Source organism: Athene noctua, chromosome 2, assembly GCF_965140245.1.
Source record: "Athene noctua chromosome 2, bAthNoc1.hap1.1, whole genome shotgun sequence".
NCBI classification, from domain to species: domain Eukaryota; kingdom Metazoa; phylum Chordata; class Aves; order Strigiformes; family Strigidae; genus Athene; species Athene noctua.
In genome coordinates this window covers 41242480-41263313 of record NC_134038.1, presented here as the reverse complement: position 1 = coordinate 41263313, position 20834 = coordinate 41242480, and the positions used below count along the sequence as shown (strand labels likewise).

At 41.3% G+C, this 20834-nt stretch overlaps 1 protein-coding gene across 2 annotated transcripts in view; it reads right to left on the bottom strand.

The window, feature by feature from the left end:
* Positions 1-20834, bottom strand: part of CA8 (carbonic anhydrase 8) — a 77298-nt gene that overhangs the window by 6165 nt on the left and 50299 nt on the right. Inside the window, exon 9 of one of the 2 annotated variants that reach the window (XM_074897707.1) lies at positions 18201-19036. The exons of the other annotated variant lie outside the window; for it this stretch is intronic. The gene's annotated coding sequence lies outside the window, so the exon portion shown is untranslated. Of the gene's footprint in view, positions 1-18200; positions 19037-20834 lie in introns of those variants that run through there. 2 annotated transcript variants of the gene reach the window in all.

Here is a 20834-nt window from a genome sequence, read left to right as displayed (position 1 = left end):
CATACCTTTAATATGCTTCAAGTTGAACTTGAAAATGCACATCCTGCTGTGGAAAGAACTCCACACAGATATTTTATGACAGTATTCAGAAAGTATTGTTGTTCAAAAGTATTCAAAGTCTGTTGGCTCTGTAGATATTCTGAGTCTCTAAATCAGACCCCACTTACTGGTATATCAGTAAAGGAAAGGAAAGGATGGATTCTCTAAGTTGCTCTGCTCAGGGTGCAGAGCTATTCAGTTATCTGTAAAATGTTGGGGGTTTCAAGTGGTGGATAGACTAGTTCCTCAAGATTGTGGGGCAGAGAGAGACAGACCACAACTTGCGGCATGTCACAGCAATCAGAACGTGACTTTTAGTGTTCCTCAGTACTGAAATAATGTATAAAAAAGAAAACATGGGTGAAATATTTTTATAGCATCTACCAATCCATGGCAGGGAGGGGTTGAACTAGATGATCTTTAAAGGTCCCTTCCAACCCTTTTGTCCCTTAAATGTCCCTTCCAACCAGTCCTGTGATTCCATGATTTCTGAAGTATCTTCACAATTTTTCTGAACTCCTTTGCAGATAAACCCTCAGCTTGAGCCTTGTAGGTGTGCTGGTTCTAGGAAACCAGACACACAGGGATAGTGACTGTGTCACTGAAGCACCCAATTTGTACCTGAGCTGCAGCACTCATCTCTGAGCTCTCTGGTCACTAAATGAAGAGAGGGAGGAAGCCTCTCCAAAACCAGGAGATTAATTTGGTATCTGAGGAGATGGACATCTTAAATTTGATGAATAATTAAGGTAGTGTGTTTGGTATGGTCTCTCTCTCTTGCTTTCCTTCATGTTTGCTTGCATTCTCAGACCATAATTAAAGCAGTGGTTGAAATAACTTGGAGTTTCATCGACTTCTGTTCCAAATGCAGAAACTATTTTCCATGAGCTGTGTTGACTGTTCATTCAAAAGAACTGAGTGCTGAAAGGACTATTCATTCTCTACATCAGGTTAAATTTATCTGGCCCATCTTTCATCTGCCTACTGAGCTTATTAAGATTTAATAATAACTGAAAAATGAGTTTATTAAATTAATTTGATTAGAATTGGCAACAGAAGCGTTTAAAACTTTCTTACTCTTCCTTTTGAACCATTCTGTCAAAATAAAAATGATCGGTACTACAAAAATGTATCTGTAATTGTTTAATAACCTCTTAAAAGATACTGTTCTTCAAAAAGCCTTTGAAGTAGCTGTATCAGCTACTGTTACCCAGTTACTTTGTTGAAGTGGGCTCCCAGGCTGTGCACAGACTTGTTGAAGACAAGGAGATGGTACCTGGGCTGTGCAATTCTCCTCGTGTCTATTTGCCTGCAGGATTGGCACTGTGTCTCATGAATCTGAGAAATGCAACTGTTTGGGGGGGAGGGGGGAAGTATATTTCCAGTTTATCACTGTTGCTTTAAAACTTTGGAATCTGGCAGCAACATGAAAAAAAAATATTTCACTCTTTGTCAGTGTTCGTTTTAATGCTGTTTTGGAGATGTGGCAGCAATTTGCAGTCAGACAGCTTAGTGCAGTTGGAAATATTTAATTTCCAGAAAGTGGAAGTGCTGGGCTCCTGTGGATTCCTAAAGCCTGAAGCTAATATATAGGCCCTAACCTTGCTTTCATTTAAGTCATTGGCAAAATTCCCATTGATTTCAAGTGAAGCAGGATTGGCCCAGTTTCAAAAAAGGAGTATTATTAAGTCTAACATTTTAAACCCACAAACATGAGGACCTGACTTAACATTATCATGATTGAGCATTTTATTTTCAAATGTATTCGACAGTATATTCAAAGAAATGTGGCTTATCTTTTAAACTTTTGAATTGTTAGGTTGAGCAAAATGGGAGCTGCTTTCAATTAAATAATGCAATGAAAAGTATCAGGACAGAATTGCATTTGGCAGAAGAAAATACTGCATTTATCTCATTGTAATCCATTCATTGGTTTATGGCTCCAGAGTCCTCAAGCAAATACAATAAATCCAGATGACAACCTTGCATGTTCTAGCAGATTTTGCATTTGGGTCTCAGAGTTAGCTGAAAGTTGTGTTAAAAGTCATGTAACCAGGTAGCTTCATGTCAGCAAACCATGTGAGAAGCCTCAGAAGTTCTAGTGATTACAGTGAGGTTTTGGATGAAGCTATGCAATAGAAATTGGTTCCAGATATGTCCACTATACAGGAGCAGACCACGTGAAGTACAACTGAAATCTCCCACAACAAGCTAACCAAAAACATTTTGGAGGTTTCTGACATCAGTTGTGAGAGAAATTCAGGTTTAGGGCCATGTATGTAAACCACAGATCTAAGAGTGTTGTCAGGATGAAAGGTTGCTCTAACCAGCTGTCTGGCACCATTTACTGGAGTAGAGTTTCACAGGCATCATCCTACCTATTGTATCCTGTGGAGGGTCGCCTACACTTCAGTTGCACAAGTGACAATACCTCGTTGTTGATAATGTGCTAATAATGAAAGGGCAAATGAGACGTGTGCCAGATGCTCCTGAGGATGGTGAATTGTATTCTGTTTTGGGTGTAGGTACAGTTCAGCAGGAGAGAGGAGGGGGCTGCAGGCTTCTGAGCCCTGCTTGAAGGCTCCTCTGGAGGCTGTGATTCCTTGAGGCTCACGTGGAGACTCAAGAGGTGTAGGACTGTTCGGCCAGGTCCATGCTGCAACTTCATCACAAGGAATGTCTGGACTAGACCAGATGTGCCTGGGTCTTCAGTCTTTTCATAAAGAGGAATCTCAGAAGCAATCTCTTCACCAAGCTGCCCTGTGGAGCCTCTTGTGTCTGCTTACCCAGTATTTCTGGTTGTAACAGACTTGCCTGGGGTATGGCTGGGCAACAGAAGGTCCTGTATGCAGAAGATACTTTCCCCCCTCCACATCAGCGTGCTGGCATCTGTACGTGAATGGACTTCTGAGAGGACAGATACGCTCAGGCTCTCACAAAAAAATACTAATATTTGAACTTTGGTCTTCCTCTGTGCCTTCGATATTGATTGGGTTGTGCTTGCTCAGTTGTATATACATATATATAAGAGTTCTATGATGTGTTTAATTTTCTTTTGTATTACTCAAATAAAGGAAACAGAGAAAATGCAGAGGCAGTCTAGAGTAGGGATGATATATCTCAACTTAGAGCTAAGAGATTTCCAAAGAAGTATCATGAGAAGCTTCCAATGCAGGCTTGTGAACTACACAGGCTGAAATGTGTGCAGGGATTTGTGTCACCAAGGGCTTAAAATTCCCTCTTTACCTGCTCTCACAGAGACAGGGGTTGGAGAGTGACTTTCCACTTTCAGAGGAAGAGATCAAGGCACCTAATGTGTTACAGAACTGCCAGGGGCTCCAACAGTCATGGACAGATACTTAACACTGGCCATGAGAAGAAAAGAGTAGGAAAAAATACTCAGGATTTGCTTGTTTGACATTAGATAGAAGTGACAGAAATACTCATTTTATAATTGAGTATTATAAAATACTCAATTTATAATTTTCTGCAACATTCAAGCTTCCTATCACTTGCATACTGAGTTCAAATTGACAGGATTAATGGCTACTATAGTACCAATAACTGAAAAAGTGTACGACTGCTTAAAAAATGAACCCCGGTACACTGACAGCTGAAAGAACCTAATTGTATTTACAATATGGAGGATGAATCTGTTCATCCTCTGCTTCCTACTACAACAATTTCAGATGTTGTGAGAACTGAAGGAAAATTTTTCTGCTAATTTTTATACTTAGAAGTCCATTCAAATAGACAATAACTGCAGTTTTCCATATATCCGTAATAACTCTTCAGACTTCAGCATCGTCCAGTGAGTCTTTCCTTAATCCATCTGATTTCATGGTTGTTTATCATAATACAGAGAGGACACCTACTGAGTAAAAAGGTTATTTTAGAAAGTTAATAACTTCTGAATTATTAGATAAGACTTTGTGCCTAAACAAACAGAGACAGAAATTAGTTAACTAGTCAGACAGTTCTAGGAAGGGATCACAACCACATAACTCAGTTTATCTATGGAGGAAAAAGTCCTGTAAAGAGCTGTTTTCATTTCAGTGTTAGATGAAAATTAAGTTAAAAAATATTTTTAAAGGCTTGATCGTGTTCCACTGAATGGGGTTGTTTGCCACTGAACCAGACACTGAATGGTCAGTCAGACCATTAATGAAGCCTGAAAACAATGCAGAATGTGTATTCCTGAATGTTTTGCTACCTTATACACTTTCAGAATGTACATTTTGAAGTATACCTGTGGCTTCCTAGAAATCTTCAGTGCCAATAAGAAGGGGAAATAAATGCTGGGAGGAGATTAATTAGTTATTTCAGTTACAACTGGATACTTTTTTATTGATACAAGATGTAACTGCTAAGTAATCTTTGAGATTTCTCTTTCAGAAGACTACAGATATTTCTCTAAAACACCAGTTTTAAATGCTGTCTTGTTATCTACAGTTGATGCTCTTACCATTCCTTTTTATAGCAACCATTTTTCTAATGGCTTTTGAGTAAGCACCTCAGTCTAGTAGCCACTGTCTCTTTGAACACTCTTTATTCTGCCTGGTGCCTAAATTGCTGACTACCCCAGATCTATAAGATGAATTACTGCAATGAAAAATATTCAACCATCAAAATGGCTGCTGTCTTTTCAAGAAACTGCATTAAAGACTACAAGTAGCCTAGATACTCTCCCTATTAGTGATGTATTAAAGAAATCAGAAATGCATTTACCATTTAATATGTTAATGATTCAAGAGCAGGTGGGATAAATGCATCAGAAAACACAGTGTGTAACTTCCTTGCATCTTTCTATGTATTCTCTTTTTCATGAACTGTTGTTTACACTGAAATTTCCTGTGTCTATACAGAAGTTATGCTACCTCTGCTGGTAAATCTGTCTATTTTAATCTGTTTATGTGTTGATCCAACAAAAATGTGCTTGCTACATCCTCTGGTGGCAACACTTGGAAACATCAGTTGGGTGTGCAAAGAACCGACTCTCTAGTTTCTTTCTCTGTGTATTAAACCCTGCTTAGGTAGAGGACACCTGGTGGGAAAAAGCATCGAGAAGGAGCCGTTGGGGGGCAGAAGTCCACCTCCATCACAGGATGGGCTGCCCCAGGATGGGCTGCTAACCATGGGGCTGTCCACAGCACGAGTTCAGAGGGCTGATGGCACGATCACATCACAGCTGTCCATTTGCACCCCTCCATGCCCTCCTGCCACCTCAAACTATTACATTTTTATGGAACAGAAGCAAAGTTGTGTAAGTCTTGGTTGTGGTTCATTTTCCCCAGAGTGCCCCTCATGTCCGAGGAAACTGCAGCAGCCCTTTTGAAATGCTGGCACCCAGGGCAGGCACAGGTGGCAAAACACCATGCCAGGGAAGGAGGTAGTATACATGAGAACATACTCCTGGCTCTCTGTATTGAATGCAGACAGGAGAAAGAAAGGATTACTGAAGCAGTTTTCCACTAGGATGGACAAGCCTGACTGAGCAGGTGACAGCCTGGCTGATGAGAACCAGCACCGTGAGGTTCCCTCACCTCTCCTTGCTCCTTCTTCCCAGGCAGCCCAGGCACTGCTCCTCCTCACTGCTGGAAGCCAGCAAGCAGGACTGTGTCACTTACAGATTAATAACATGCACAAGGAACAAAGAAAAAGCTACAAAATACGCGTGAAATTGTATTAATTTAAAATTGGCTAGCACATGATCGTCTGAGGAACATGTGTAAATAGCTCCTTTTCTGATAAAGAAGTTTTCTGTTCTGTTTATAGTTGTTTGCTTTTCTTCTTTTTTAGCCTTTTAACTTCAGGAGATAGGCAACACACAAAATGTTTTACTCTACTTTTCACTGTAACAATGAAGGGGGATTAATTACTACTTTATCAGCTTCTTTCTTCTCAGTGTTGATAAGGGCCATGAAATTAAGCCATGCAGGTTTCTCAGTCCTGCAGAGCAGACTGTGCCGAGGGCAAATTTTTGCCCTCTGGAGTGATCTCTGTGAGGGAAGCAGAAGGATAGGAGAGTGGGGCATCAGGAATCCCCAGGAAGTGGTGCCAGTTGGGATCCATAGTATCTGGTCATCACTTGCACCTGATTTCTCAGGTGTGATGGTGGCTTCTCTGTACCATGAGATTACAGACTAAAACAAAATGAAGAAAAGTGCCTGGTGCAGAAAATAGCGGAGGTGGGCACCAGGCTTTCTTCAGAGGAGAGGACTGTTGGCAGATGAGATCACATCCTTGAGGTGAGCAAGGTTAGGAACAGGACAGATTTCTGCGTTGCTGTCTGAGGGTCCTGCCAGGCCTGTCCCTGTCCCCAGGGAGGTGCCTGATGCGAGGAGAGGGGCTGCCATGGTGCCCCTGGCTGCTCCTGGCTGAGGTGATGGGAGAGGATGGGCTGCCAGGCCCTGCCCTGCCATCCCGGGGAGCCCCAGTTCTCATGGTGCCCAGCTGCACCATACCCTGAAGGATCCAAGAGGGATGGGACAAGGCAGGGGGGCATGGACACTGAAGCTGAGTGATTAGCCCAAAGCAAAAGCTTTCTAAGGACACAGGGAAGGCTTACATGGGAAGCTCTCTAAAGCAAGTTATAAAAATACCTATCTGTCACCCTTGCCTCAGTGCTGGGATAGGACTAGAGAGTGCAGCTTAACATCCCTGTGTTTTTATGGCAGCAACAAGCTCCTCTGGGAGAAAATGCTCCTATCGAGCCTGTTTGAAGGTGCCCCATCAGACTTCATGCAAATAGGGCCCATAGGAGGGAGGCCAAAACATTGTTTTGGGTACCCTTTTACAGCCCTCCTTCAGTGACCCAGGAAGGATCAAGTACTTTCATTAAGTCCTTCCAGCTCAAGACCTGAACACCTGGATCCAGCAGTGAAACTTCAAAAGGCCTGCCAGGACCACTGGGGTGGCTTTGCCTTTCTCTTCCAAAGCAAAAGTGATCTGATTGCAGGTACCATTGAACCCATTCATTTCCAGCCACACCATCAACTCCTTTTTCAAGAGACTGTCTACATGGCTAGGCAGAGCCCATGACATTTTGTAGTAATTTGCTGTGATCAATCAGTTAGTGCCTGCAACTCCAATATTTAATCATTTATTTAGAGCACTTATGCATTTGAACAAATATTTATTCAAATTGCATTATTAGACGGGCAAACTATTAGATACTCTGGATACTGGAATGTCTTACTACAGCTCTCTTGAAAGGAAAACATGTGTGAGTATATAACAAACAGGGCAAGCAAACAATAAATAGCTTCTGAGCCATCTCCTACTGCTCAGACATGATTTGCCTATGTAAGAGACAGGTCCTGAACAGAACTTTGAAGAAGTGAAGCATTTGGACCATCCCTACTGATTCTCCAGCACCTGGAAAACAGAAAATAAAGAGTATTTCTTGTTTAAAAACACATAACCTGGAGATCTGTGAGTCAGAAAAAGAGAACAGACTCATTCATCCTGCAGCCAGAGCTGAAGGACTAACAGGAATGAGAAAGAATGGAATATTTCTGTCAGGTGGTGCCTGAATGTGCACAGACATAGACCATTTAGTGGATTATAAAAGTGACTTGGTCACTTCTGGAGAAAAGTGTTTCACTTCGGCCAAATCCAGTTACACTTTGGCCACCTCCCACTGTATCAAGGGGTCTTATGCAATGAAGTGGGTAGAAAAGGATAAACATTTTTCCCAGATGCATAAACTCTTTCGTATGTCATTAATCCCCAATTTTATAATTTTACTTAAAACTTTTAAAAGTAAAAAGATCTTTGTCACTCCTGGTGCATCCAAAAAGAGAATCCTGTGTCCCTGTCAGAAGCTGTCATGAGGGACCCTTTTCTGACTCTTCACTTGAGACACATCACCTGATTGCAGTGACGGGAAAGATTCTGAATTTGTTTTGATTGACTTATGTCTCATCTTCTCACTCAACTGCCTCCCTAATTGTATACCTTATCTGCAGGTATGTAAATGAGCAGAGACAACTTTTATCTCATAAAGTTCAGAGTTCAGCATCAGTTCTGTTTTTTCCCTTGGAGTGCTGGAGGAGCTTTTCCTTAGGTTGCTGCTCTCTTTTGCAGTCTCCAGGGCCCATGGACTTTCTTAGACTGCATCTCCATCTTGTATCTGCTGAGGCACAAGCCCTGGATGTGACAAGCCTGCTAACCCCTTGCAGGAGTGGTCTGCCTCCAATGGCCAAATGCAGATCTCAGCTGGCAAGCAGCAGTCAATGAAGCTACCTGGTGTGTGGCAACCACCAGCCACAGCTGTCTCTTATCCATGACTGGTACCTTACCTGAAGCTACAGACACTGGCCAGATGTGGGAAGCAGCACTGGCAGCCCCCGTCTCCCATCCAGGCTGGCACTGCCAACCACACCACTTGGCCTGTAGCACAGCAATGGCAGAAGAGCACTCTCACAGACAGGTTGAGTGCGGGCAGCTGCTGATGCCTGCTTCTCCCTGATAAGACCACTGCTTGCCTAAGCTCCTCTTTCTATTCTGCTGGTGGCTATTTGGCTGCCAGCATCAGGGCAGCAGAGGGCTGTGGATCTGCGCCAAACAGCACACTCGTTCTCTGCCCCATCTCTGCTGGCAGAAGGGAGCAGGCAGTACTGTCTCCTGGTGAGATCCAAATGAGCGACTCCTCCTCAGTCCATAGAAGACTGCCCACACCCCTGTCCCCTAGAAAGCAGTTTCCCAGAAGGGAAAGAGCAGCAGAGCCCTCTCATACCATGCCCCAGGGGTGACTTGCAAGTAGCAACTCAAAGACATCTGGGAGCAACATCCTAGGGCAAGTGTGTCTCACCAGCCTTTCCCGACAGCCCAGTATGGATCAGAGTGTGAGGCTAAATATCCTCTGAAAGGAGGGGCTCAGGGAGTGCCAGGACTCATGTTGAGGATAGCTGTTTTTAAACTAAGAGATTTGCCAAGGTTCAGAGTGAAAGAGTGACTCGAGGTACAAACCCCCAACCCATGCTACCTAAATGTGTTGACTGTATTGGCCACACAACTTTGTATTACTGGATGCTTCATGTGTTTTCTATCATGAGGACTTGATATTAAAGAATGATGGGAGGTTATTGAACACAACATGGATTAATGAAGGAAATTCTACTGTCTGGGTCATTCAGGGATCAGGTGAAATTACCCGAAGAATTCTTTCTGGTCTTCAATTCAGGAAGTTTATTACTTTGCTGACATTGGTGTTATTATAGCTGTAGTTAGACAAAATGGTAAACCTGTTTAAAGATGCTTATTACAAGATCAAAAACCCTGTGGCCATATGACACAAAACACTAAAACAACTTCAGTCTGTCAGTTCAAATTTGTTCCAAATATTTTGAATTCTTAGTACAACTTCAATCTGTCTTGACAGATCATTTTTTAGCTCATCCTGCCCACTCTAATTTTATGCTGAATACACATCATCTGTTTACCCGTAGTTGGGATAAAGCCTGGCATATATCCATCCCCTGTACTCTGGCTAATTCATCAGAAATATGCCCGTGCCTCACTCAGATCAGATTTGTACCATGGGATGATCCAGGAGCACACAGATATTATGCTGTGGAAGCACAGCCTGCATGCACTGTGTTGACAGAAATGGTATGTGACAGAAAGAATCTAGGAAGAAAGTAAAAAGTATAAAAGCTGGAGGAAAGCTGATGAGCAAAAAAGAATGAGATCTGACTTAAAAAGAAAAAAAAAAAAAGGCACAAAAAAAGCACATGAAACAAGAGATGTGAAAACCATGCATAAAACTGCATGTAATGAAAATATGGTTACACATAGTACTAGATGTAAAGCATTGAGAATATGGATTAAAGGTAATTCAAGACTAGGCAGAAGGTCAATGCAAGCTTCTCAACTTGATGAAGGAATTACTGGGTGAAAATCTGTGGTCTATTTTATGAAGACCGGGCCAAATAGAGTGAACCTTTCCACTTTAATGTTGGTTGATCATAAGTAATTGCAAGTCACTTTGGTGAAGCACTCTGGATTGCACATATGGACTTGAATATATTTTTACTACAGCTCTGAACGTAAGGCTGTACAGCTGGAAACAAGCAGGAAGAATGCATCGATAAAATAGGAGGACTCTATCTGGTGAAGATGACGAAAATCTCATTAAAATCTAATGAAAGACAATCTAAGAGACTAAGGAGATAAAAAATATGACATGATCTCATTAAATTAGTAATTGAAAAACTTTTGAGAGTAAATTTAGACTTGACAGATTTCTAACCCCTTTCCTTCCTCTTTACAGGTACAACTGCTTTGTTTTGGGTGACAACAGCTCTACCCCTGCATGTAGATGTCCATTACAACTAAAATGTCAGCTGGAATTTGTTTCTTGGAAGAAGACCATGGTTTGATTTTTTTTTCTCCTTCTTCTGGCTGCTAGGGAAAGGGACAGGCATAAAGAAGGTGAGGGATACAGGGGTATCTCATCAGCTGGTCTCTCACTGTCTAATAAGCTTGCCAAAATTGAAGATATTTGGAGTTCTTCCTTCTTAGGAATTGGTGGGAAAGCAGAATTATTAAAAAACTGTTAAAGTAATCTCATCTATGCATAGTCAGATGTCTTTCTATATGAAAAGATTAACAAAGTAATACAAGATTGCACTTTTCTAACTGGCTAATTAGCAAGAGGTGTGTGTGTGTATTTGAGATCACAAAGTGTCTCCTATTTAGAGATAGTAACATAACCACACAGTACTACTCTCTTTATTTACAGGACAACTGTCAGATACTTTCTCAAGAAACATTCCTTTTTTCTCTCTCTCACTTTGAGAAACAAAAAGAATTACTTAACAAAACAAAGGTAGAATGCAGGTTGGTCTAGAAAGGACCTGGAGGCTAAATGAAAAGAGAAATTCAGATGATACAACAAAAGCCATATAGAGGGTGACTAAAACTTGTTGAAATTTGAAATCAGTAATTTAGGGTGTTCTGTCATAATTAAAATTTCATTCTGGTTCAGAAAAATACTAGAAATGTCAAAAAGAGTGTTTTCTTTCCTTGCAGGTGAAACAAAGACTCATTTTCCAAGGACTTCACTGCCCCCTTACTTTTGAGACCCCAAGATTATGTACACTGTGGGTTCCTCTCTCAAGACAAATAATCCACCCAAAATAATTTCCGGGGTTTTGTGAACTAAAAAAAAAAAAAAAAAAGATGTTACTGTGCAGAAATGTGATGAAGGACACAGTTTAGCATTCACATAAATAGCAACAGGTTTCTGCTCTAATTCAAAAAGAAGTGGCAATGGCAACCTATCGGTCACACCTCCACTTCTTAAAAACAGAAAAATGTCCTCATCACTCTGTCCTTCAGCTTCACAAATTTGACACTCACTGTTATGGATAGTGAAAGAAAGTTTTTGCAGTTCATAACTGCAAGACACCAATCAATCTTCCTTCTCTGCATTTACCAAATGAAAAGAGTCTGAAATGAGCTTGTTAGCCTTTTAGTGATTAAAAACAAAGTTAATTGTGATGGAACACTAACCACAATTATGGTAATCAACTATAAAATGAGAATGAATCCTTAATATTAGATTTAATTTTGTTAATCAGAAACTGGATTTAAGAACTGTTACTTGATTAACTAACCAAGAGATGTAAAGAAGCACGGAAAGCCTGAACATGATACACCACTCAAATCCTTTTGGGAAACGGTAAATACTAGAATGTCAAGTAGCACACAAAAAACAGCTGTGCTCTGCAGCCACCCACTACTAAATGCATTTGGAAAAGAACACACACCAGCAAGGGAAGGCATCCAATCAGGAGAAGAAATAGGAGGTTGTACCTTGGAGCAAGCAAACAAAAGCAACATGATACAGGTGTCAAGAGGCCTTGGAGAGAGGAGGCAGAGTTCAGATTTAAGGGTTACAGGACACAGTTAATCTGCCTCTATAGTGGTGCTCAATTGAGGTACTGCAGTTACTGCCTTGCATAAACCAGTAATTTTCAGAAAACTTCACAAACTTCACTTATTCCCAGACTGTGAACACACATAACAGGGACCTCTGAAGATGTGTATCTAAACTCAAGCAATACTTGCTTTCCAGGCAGTGGCAAAGGCCCAGAAAGCATGGGATTTTTTTTCCTCATCCTGTTCTTGGCGTGTCAGCACAGTGAGCACCTAGGAAGGTCTACTGATCATCATGCCTAGGGGAAATCCTGTGAGAAAAATGTTTATGTTTATAGGTATGTAACCATCTGCTCATACAGCACACACTTAGGCTGGGCTGTCCAACAATTTCCTATTGTTCAGGAAAGATGCGTGCATTGCTTTAACATAATAAATTATTACCTCATCTTTATTATTACAAAGGAAGCCCTTGGGGACTGTATCTGGCCCCACAGTGCTCACAGCTCTCAGCTTCGCATTCCCTAACAGCACCAATTGCATTAATATCAAACAGATGAGCTCCATCTTGCAAGTAAGAAGCAGCAAAAAACAGTGGGACCCCTGAAGAGTTGGAGGCAAACAAGCACCAGGACTCACAGTGTTCCTCAAAGCCACTGGTGGCTCTGATGCTGCCGTCCTCACCACCGTGGAGATCTCTGATGCAACTTCAGGTATGCTGGGAATGCATCAGGGATGCTGAGCACCCACTGGGGCCACAGGACTGACTTGTAGCCACCTTTACTCCCGGGGACATTGCCACCACAGACTGACTTGCTACTGTCGTTGTTGCGGGTCACTGCTGATTCGTGGTGCCACGTGATGGTGACTTAATTGGAATTCGTCATGACTTAGGTAGTGGCAATTTGTGAATTCTATCAGAGTAGATGTGATCCCAACAAATGGATTAATCTACAGTTTGCTTTCCATTTTCAATAGAAACTAGCCTTAATTTTCATACATGTAATTTTACTTGCAGAGCATCTCTTTGCTCACAGACCCTTCTTCGACCAAGACACATAGGTCAGAAAAAACAGATGCTAAATTATGATACAAACATTTGTAGATGCAGATATGAATTTTCTTTGTTTGCCTTTTATGCTGGGGAATAAACCCTGACTGAAGCTCTATAGTATGCAGACATCTAGTGGCTGGATAATATAGCGCAATTAAGCATCTTTATAGGACACCTCTAAAAATTTTGTGCAGTCAGGTCACCATCTGGAGGCCAGATACCTTGGGTCCTGTTGAAAACAGTTTCTTTGGTTCTGCAAGTCCTTTTTCCATTCATTAGGGCCCTAGTCACGGGTATTTTGAGATGCTCTGGCCTCGTGTGTTTCTAAGATTTAATTTTAAATTGTGTGGAACTGGGGTGGTCAAAACATAAAATGCCAAGAAAACAGGAAGGTTCAAAATGCTGCAGCACATCTGCTAAATCACAGTCTATAATTTCACACTGAGACTCATGCACTTGGTAATCATTACTGGCTTCCCTGCCAAGAGCACACAGCTCTCAGGGTCTTTTGTGTTTGTTTTTTATTTGTCTCTTGAGTAAACATCTCCTTATCTATGTGAATTACTACATGTTTCTAAGCCATGAATAAATCTTTCCACTACCTTTGGTTTGCATCTTTTTTTCTTTTTGCTCAGCCACACATATGATTATCCAACTAAAGCGACCAAGCCTTTTTCCGATTCTGATTCAAGATAATGAAATTCACTTCCAAATGACCTATAGTGCATCAAAAAAAAAAAAAAAAAAATCTGGTATCTTCACCACATGAGGTTAAACACACATTTTCCAGAACTGCCTTATACCTGCTATTTAAAATAATGCTGACATGGTGTATCATATGCAGTTGTATGTGTTTCACTGACTTATCATAGCTTTCATCTGTTTCATGCTCACCACTGTCAGATGTTTACATGGGAGGCACTTCAGAAAGCACTGTTTGTAGTGTATATTTATATTAAAGCCTAAGGGAGGCAAAGAGTTTATGTCTATGTAAGATCGAGATGTTTTTGTCTCCATCTCAGACACAAACATCACCTTAAATAATAAGCACAAGAGTTGCTTAAGTGCTTGAAGCTCCAGCCTGCTCAAGTGCTTTTACTTTTTAAAAGAATGAAGTTTGTGTTCTGACCTTATTTCTTTACTCTCTTCCAGTGGGTGGGCGCGGGGGGGGGAGGTAACCCAACCCAGGGAACATGGTGAACAGTCATCATTTGGGATAAGGACTGGTGCCCAAGGATGAGCAGCTAATTCCTTGGCATTGGTGTGAGAGGGACAGAAGAACAGCAGCCTCGGGGAACAAGGCTTGCTAGACATGGTTTCTAATCACTGATTTGGGAGCTGGCGGTTAGTGAGAGGGTTTTACCCAACCCAGAATGGACCACTTCCAACACAAGCAAGTTGAGATGGAAACAGAAAAGGAATATTTCCAACCATGTTCCTGATACAAAAAATGACACTTACAGAAGTTTCTTTATGCTGTTTTTACTTTGTGCTATCTTTATGCTTTCTTTTTTTCATTGGTATTGGAGGCTTGAATAGCTCATTGTGTACTTTATAGGGCAAGTTCTTTTCAAGTTGATATTTCCCTTCTTATACCTCCCCATCGTCAGTTGTTTGCCCAATATTTGGGGAGGACAAGGGCCTCTTTGGATCAAGATGGGGTCAGGCTCTGGGGAAGTCCAAGCAGAAATAAAGAGCTGCCACTGCCTCTGTACACAGCATGGTAAGAACATTGGTGAGAAGGGTTTGAAGATGCTAGACAGAAGGGCCACAAAAAATTACCCAGCACTGAAAAGCAAACCTTGGAATAGAAGTCATCATCTCATCAAATTTTTCAGGGAGAAGACAAAAGAGGTGACGTGACTACTGAGTCAATGCTTGTTTTTTAACTTTGCAGATACGGTTCTCCTGGACAAGGACCACGTGCTGCTACTGCAGGTCAGTATGAAGATTCTCACTCTTACATGGCAGACTGCTGAGACTTTTTCTTATGCCTGGCATCATACAGGTAGCCACTCTGATCAGAGACAAATCCTCACATGATACAGGGGGAAAGGCATTTGCAAAGTGTGTGTAAAGATAAGTTCATAATACATCTGAAGCATTCAAACGGCTACTGTAAAAGAGAAAGCCCCATGAGAAAATGAATAATTATGTCTTCAGAGCAAGTCTTAAACAGCATTCAGTATACAGGACCTGGGACTGAATAATGGATAGTGAGGGAAAAGAAGGGAATGGGACTTTAACCATGTACATTAAGCAAAGGGAAAAATACCCAATCAAATACCAACAGTATATGCTGATGACCTGTTGTTAGGCACACAGTCTTCATACTAGAATTTATTAATTTTATTTAGAAATTCTAAAATTAATTTTGAATTGTCCTCATTTTAAAAAGTTTTTCTATGTATAGCATTCTAAAGATACAAATACACACAGATGTGTGCTTACAATGACACTTACAGTTTCATAAATAAATGTGCACACAAACACTTCCAAACACATCCTGCATGGTCCAGCCTCAGGACATGTGGTGGATGGTTCTCCAGATGCTCGACATTTCAGCAGGCAGCACTGGTGTATAGAGGAAGAACACATTTCAAAGCTAAAACTCCATGGCTGATCCCACCGTGAAACCAGCTAAGGAGGAAAAGGCAGGCCAAAATTTGTCCTCTTTTCAGAGTGTTCTAACAGGCGGGAGCCCCGGATCACAGCCTGGGGTGCAAAGTGCATCGCACCACAGTCTGAAGTCAATCTGAGAGCTTAAAGCCTCAAAGTTTTCCTGGCAACCTCAGAAAACTAGAGAGCAGCCCAAAGAACACATCACCTGCAGAGAGAAGATCATCAACAGCAGAGGTTCTGCCCCAGCACACCTGCCTTCTCCCAAGAGCTGAGTTTCTTCCTTTTCCCCATACCTTCCTAAAGTTTACCAGAAGGTAAGCAGAGCCAGCCTTTGCCTCATGAGGCACATAGCTGCTTCTAAGTATTATGTCATTAATTTCTTGATCAAGTGTGTAACTGCTCAACACCTCTTGGAAACTTGTAATTCACATTTCTAATAAATCTTTAAAATTATGTGGAGCATCACACACATTAATACTTACCTTTAAAAATACTTCCAGTGCAGATAGCAATCTGATTCAGAAGAATTTTAGTGGCTGTAGGCATGAAGAGGAAATTATTCATTTAGGGCCTTACACTATCCTCAGAACACCTTTATCAGTTTTTATGATTTCTTAAAAATGTTAATACAAAGGCAGGCATGTGGAACTCTAATCAGAGAGTAGCAGAGCCTCACCACACTCCATAAAACCTCTCATCGGTGCAGTGTAACTGAAGTAATACACAGAGAGCCTTTCCTGCAAATTCCTCCCTGAAGATTCCTACCAAAACCAGAAAGACTAATTTAGCTTTTCCCAACACACCATGAACGTGGGCTGACCAATCTGTAATTAGAATGAGTGTGTTTTGTGAATGAATTTGTTGTTACAATTAAATTTAGTTCTAAAGACAAAAAACAGCTGTATTTTTACCAGTGGGGTTTTTTTCTCTTTCAAAGCCAGGCCTAAAAAAAAAGTCTGACAAATTTGAGACAAATTTACTAATCTCAATTTCTCAGTAGTAGTATTTATATGACTAGAAGTTCATTGCACAAGGCAATGCAGGAAAGAACAGCAAACACAGGAAGGCAGCACAGGAAAGGGAAATAATGGACTCTTTGGTGGAGACATTACATCATTGGCTTTGCAATGTATCTGTATTTCACAGTCAGAATAATATCAGCCAGCTCCAAGATAAGGAACACATTTATTTTCAGAATAAATCTTGTTCAGATTTCATCATAATGTCAATATTTGCCATATTAATACTACAGTTCCTCTCAGTTAATACTTAGTAGTTAATAATATGTTGTGTGCAAAGGGAAAAGATCTTCCGAATGAGCTGTGCAGATAACCTGGGAATTGCCAGGTTCAGAATGTGGGTCACTCCGCATTTGGAGGGTTCCTTCATTGCTGGGTGCAAGGAGATAGGAATAGGTCTTTAACTGGCAGAAAACAGCTGACTTTCACCCAGCAGGGCTTTGTTTTGGGCGTTTTTTTCAAGATTTTAATATCAAACCTGACATCTAGGACAAACTATCAGGCTCCTGTCAAAAACTGTGGACAGTCTAGCCTAGGCATAGCAGGCCATTGCAGCAGACTTTACGCAGAAACTCCTCCCTGCCCTATGGCAAGATGTGGACCAGTGGGAGGCCAGGCTCTGGTGACCAGCGTGTTGGGGTTGGGCTCTGGCTGCGGCTGCCTGGGGAGTCACTGATGAAAGAAGAGGGGCAGCAGCCAGTGAAGCTGCTACATGGACATTATGGAAGTGCTGAGGACATTGCAGATGGAAAACTTGGTTTTGGCCAGCACTGAAATCTTGAACCCCTTGACTAGATAGTGGACTTACATTTCATTAAATTTGGGTGGAAGGTGCAGAAGGACTTCCTTAAACATAACCCTAAGAAATGCAATTTTCTATAGGCCCAAAGAGCAAGATGCCAATTGCTACTCTGCTAAGCCCAAAATAAACAGATGACTTCATGGTGCACTGCTTGCTGTGAATTTTCTATACATTTATGGCAATGCACACTGTCAAGGGCAGCTGTGTGTCTCTCCAAAGGAAGCACATTTCTGCAGTACACAGAGTTATGAACACATGGAGCAGTCAGCAGTATCCACTCCCCTCACCCAGCTCACATGTGGTGTGTAGGTTTGTCCTATTGTTGTTGCTGTCCCTAATATACATGTAAGTGACTTGGAGAATTTGCAGCTCATTGTTCAGCAGCAGCTCTCCCGTAACCCTTGACGAGGTGGATGAAGCATGCCTTCTGACACGGCATTTACCATTGCCTGCTGATGACTCAGGGATCTGCTCCAAGGGAGTAACCTCCCCTTTGTGAACCTCGGTTTGCATCTCTATTGTGCCCCAGCCTGGATCTTGACATCTGTGCCTCCAGTGTTCTTCCACTCACATAGGTCTCTGTATAAACCTGCCCTCCTCATGCTACTAAAGTGGACCTCACTGATAGCTATGGTGATCAAAGCTACTGCCCACCACCATACCAACTCTGTCCTTCAGATCCTGTTGTCTTGCAGGAATCAGAAGATAGGAGCTTGACTAGCTGGCTTAGACTACCATTCCCTTATCTGTTCTGTCAGATGTGTCATGTGTGGCCCAGTGTGGCAACCCCCACGCTGTGCAGTGAGCTCAGGACATGCAGAGCAGGTCCCCAGACCACCATCCTCAGCAATGTACAGAACAAACAGAACTGTCATAATTCACAGGAGAACAAAGGCTGATCATTTTCTGCCTGAACTGAACATTTCTTTGCAAAGATCCATGACTCACAGAGTAGAAAATAATCCAGATGATTCTGTTTATTGTTATACCAGTTAATTTTCCTTATTTCAAAATTGTCCTTTATTTCAGTAAAATTCCTAGTAATGCAAATGTCATTCAGCCTTATTTAGATAAACCATCTTAAGTGCCTAGGTTTGCAGAGAAGTGCTCTTTCTGCCCCAAAATTAACTCTGAATTTGTATAATACTCTGTGAACAATGTTTTTATTAGCTTTATAGAATGCTCTTCCCCTCTACAGAAAAGACGGTTACTGAACGTACAAGAGATGATATGGAATAAAATTAAATCTAACATTCAAAACAATAATGAGTATTTCTACATATCAACATTCATACCAAGCTTAAAATTAGTACTATTTGGATCACAGACCACTACTGAATGCTATGGCAAAGAAACTATATAAGCAATGATATTACCATTTAAAAATAGTTAACGGTGTGATTTGGAAGATTTAATGTGTTTTCTTCTTTTAATGTACAGCCCCATTCCCAGAATTTCACTGGACCACGCGGACAGACCAACTGGCACAGCTGTCTATCAAGGCTGAATTAGATGAAGACAAACAATACAGGCTTTGTGGTTCAGCTGAAGCAGCAGCCTCAAAAGTTTCCATTTCTCATCTGAGGCACTGTGGGAGCATTGTCTTCCCCCTCTCTGAAAAGAGAATGGAACAATTATGTTACTGAAATTCCTCTGCAGTGGGTCTGAAAGACTGTTTATGTCCAGCCAGGGAGACAGGGAAAACTAAAAGCTGGGATTTCATGACAGCAGGTGGGGGCAGTTTCAGGGTATATACTTCAGTGACATAATGGTCCTGATTCTTCTCTTTTAGGGTAAAGCCAGTGATGGAGGATTTACTAGCAATGGAGGAAATGGCAATAAAAATACAAAGTTAAATGCAGTGCTGAACATATTAACTTGAAACAAAGCTTTGCAATTGGCTTTCTGAATCAATCAGGTAATTGATTCTAAATGTGGAGAGCATGGCGATAAACTAGAAAGGAAAATATACTAGTCACAGGAAATTTTTTACTGTTTACAGTTTTATGGGCCCTACCAAGTTAAGTGCTGAGTACACAGCTCTCAGGAGAGTCAGGTGGTCTTAGGAGATAGAAAGCAATCACCCAATTTGCTCCTCCTAATAGCAGTAATATTCTTATTCATTAGCAGCAGAAATAAATCTATACTTGGTTTCATGCAAACACATATTCATGTGCGTCAGCATAACCTCAGGAAATCAGCTGCTCAGGTTGCCCCAATGCTCTCGGTTCAGAAGTGGTAGGTATGAGAGTGCCAAACTATTTCATTCTGGTTTACTAATAATCTCATTTTTTCCTGAGGTTTTTTTAGTGCTAACTATAGCTCAATATGTACACACAAAAAATATGTAAGTGATTGGGTGCAAATGGTCACCTGGGGCTACCACTGGTTGCAGGAAGAGTCAGCACATCTCTGTAGAGTTTCCTCTCATTTTTTTAGGGAGGAAGGGAGTGTAGAGGCTCTCAGTCACCGGCAGTGTTGTTAAGAATTCGGAATCTGTGCCACGATTTCCATGTGCTCCCTGGTTACCATCCAATACCCCCAAAAGTCATGGTGTCTGGCAGCAGGACCATTTGATGGTCAACTTGAAGAACTTTCTACCAGCTGCCTCCTAAGAGAGGCTGTAAGCCCTTCACAGAACAGCTGGTTTTAGCCACAGTTACACTCTATGTAATAGCACAAAGGATTCCCAGTTCTTTCTGGAGTTTGCTGTAAAGGTCTAACATTTAAAAAAAATCTAATAATAACAAGTTATTCTCCATCTCTGGAAAAACTCTTGGCATGTTTCTCAATGAGCTGCTGACAGGAGGATGCAGGGACCAATCCCTCCTTCAAGTGAACAGAAGGTTCCTCTTGTGTGGACAGAAGCAATCAGGGAATTAGACTGAAAAATCTGAGTGAGGAAGCTCGAAAGCAGCCAAAAACTTTGTGTTCTTAAGGTTCCATGCAGGCAAATTAATGCTGTGACACAGTGACACTTTCTCAATCTCAATTAGTGCTAAACTAATTAAGAAAACTGTTTTATACACTGCAGTGAGTAGTATCTCTCTTCTTTCTTGGATAATCCCTAGTGTGATGTAAGGGTGATTGAGTATCTAATTGCTCCTTAATTGAATGCACATCTTGTACATTTTTCACTAGTTCAAGCTTAATGCTTTTAGTCCAAAAATCAAAGTCAGTGAAATTACACTGAATTGGGATTTGGGCAGCTATTGTATTACTGGATTACATTTGGAAAGGAGCCTAATTATGAGCCAGTCTGAAGATTTCAGTTGAGTTTGTTACAGAAATACTTAACATATTGTCTGACAAAAGACTGATTGTATATATTGGTAGTGTTGTTACTCATGTTTACCTTTTACTCTTGTTTAATTGTAATTTTTCTGCCATGCTAAATTAATAGTACTGGTCT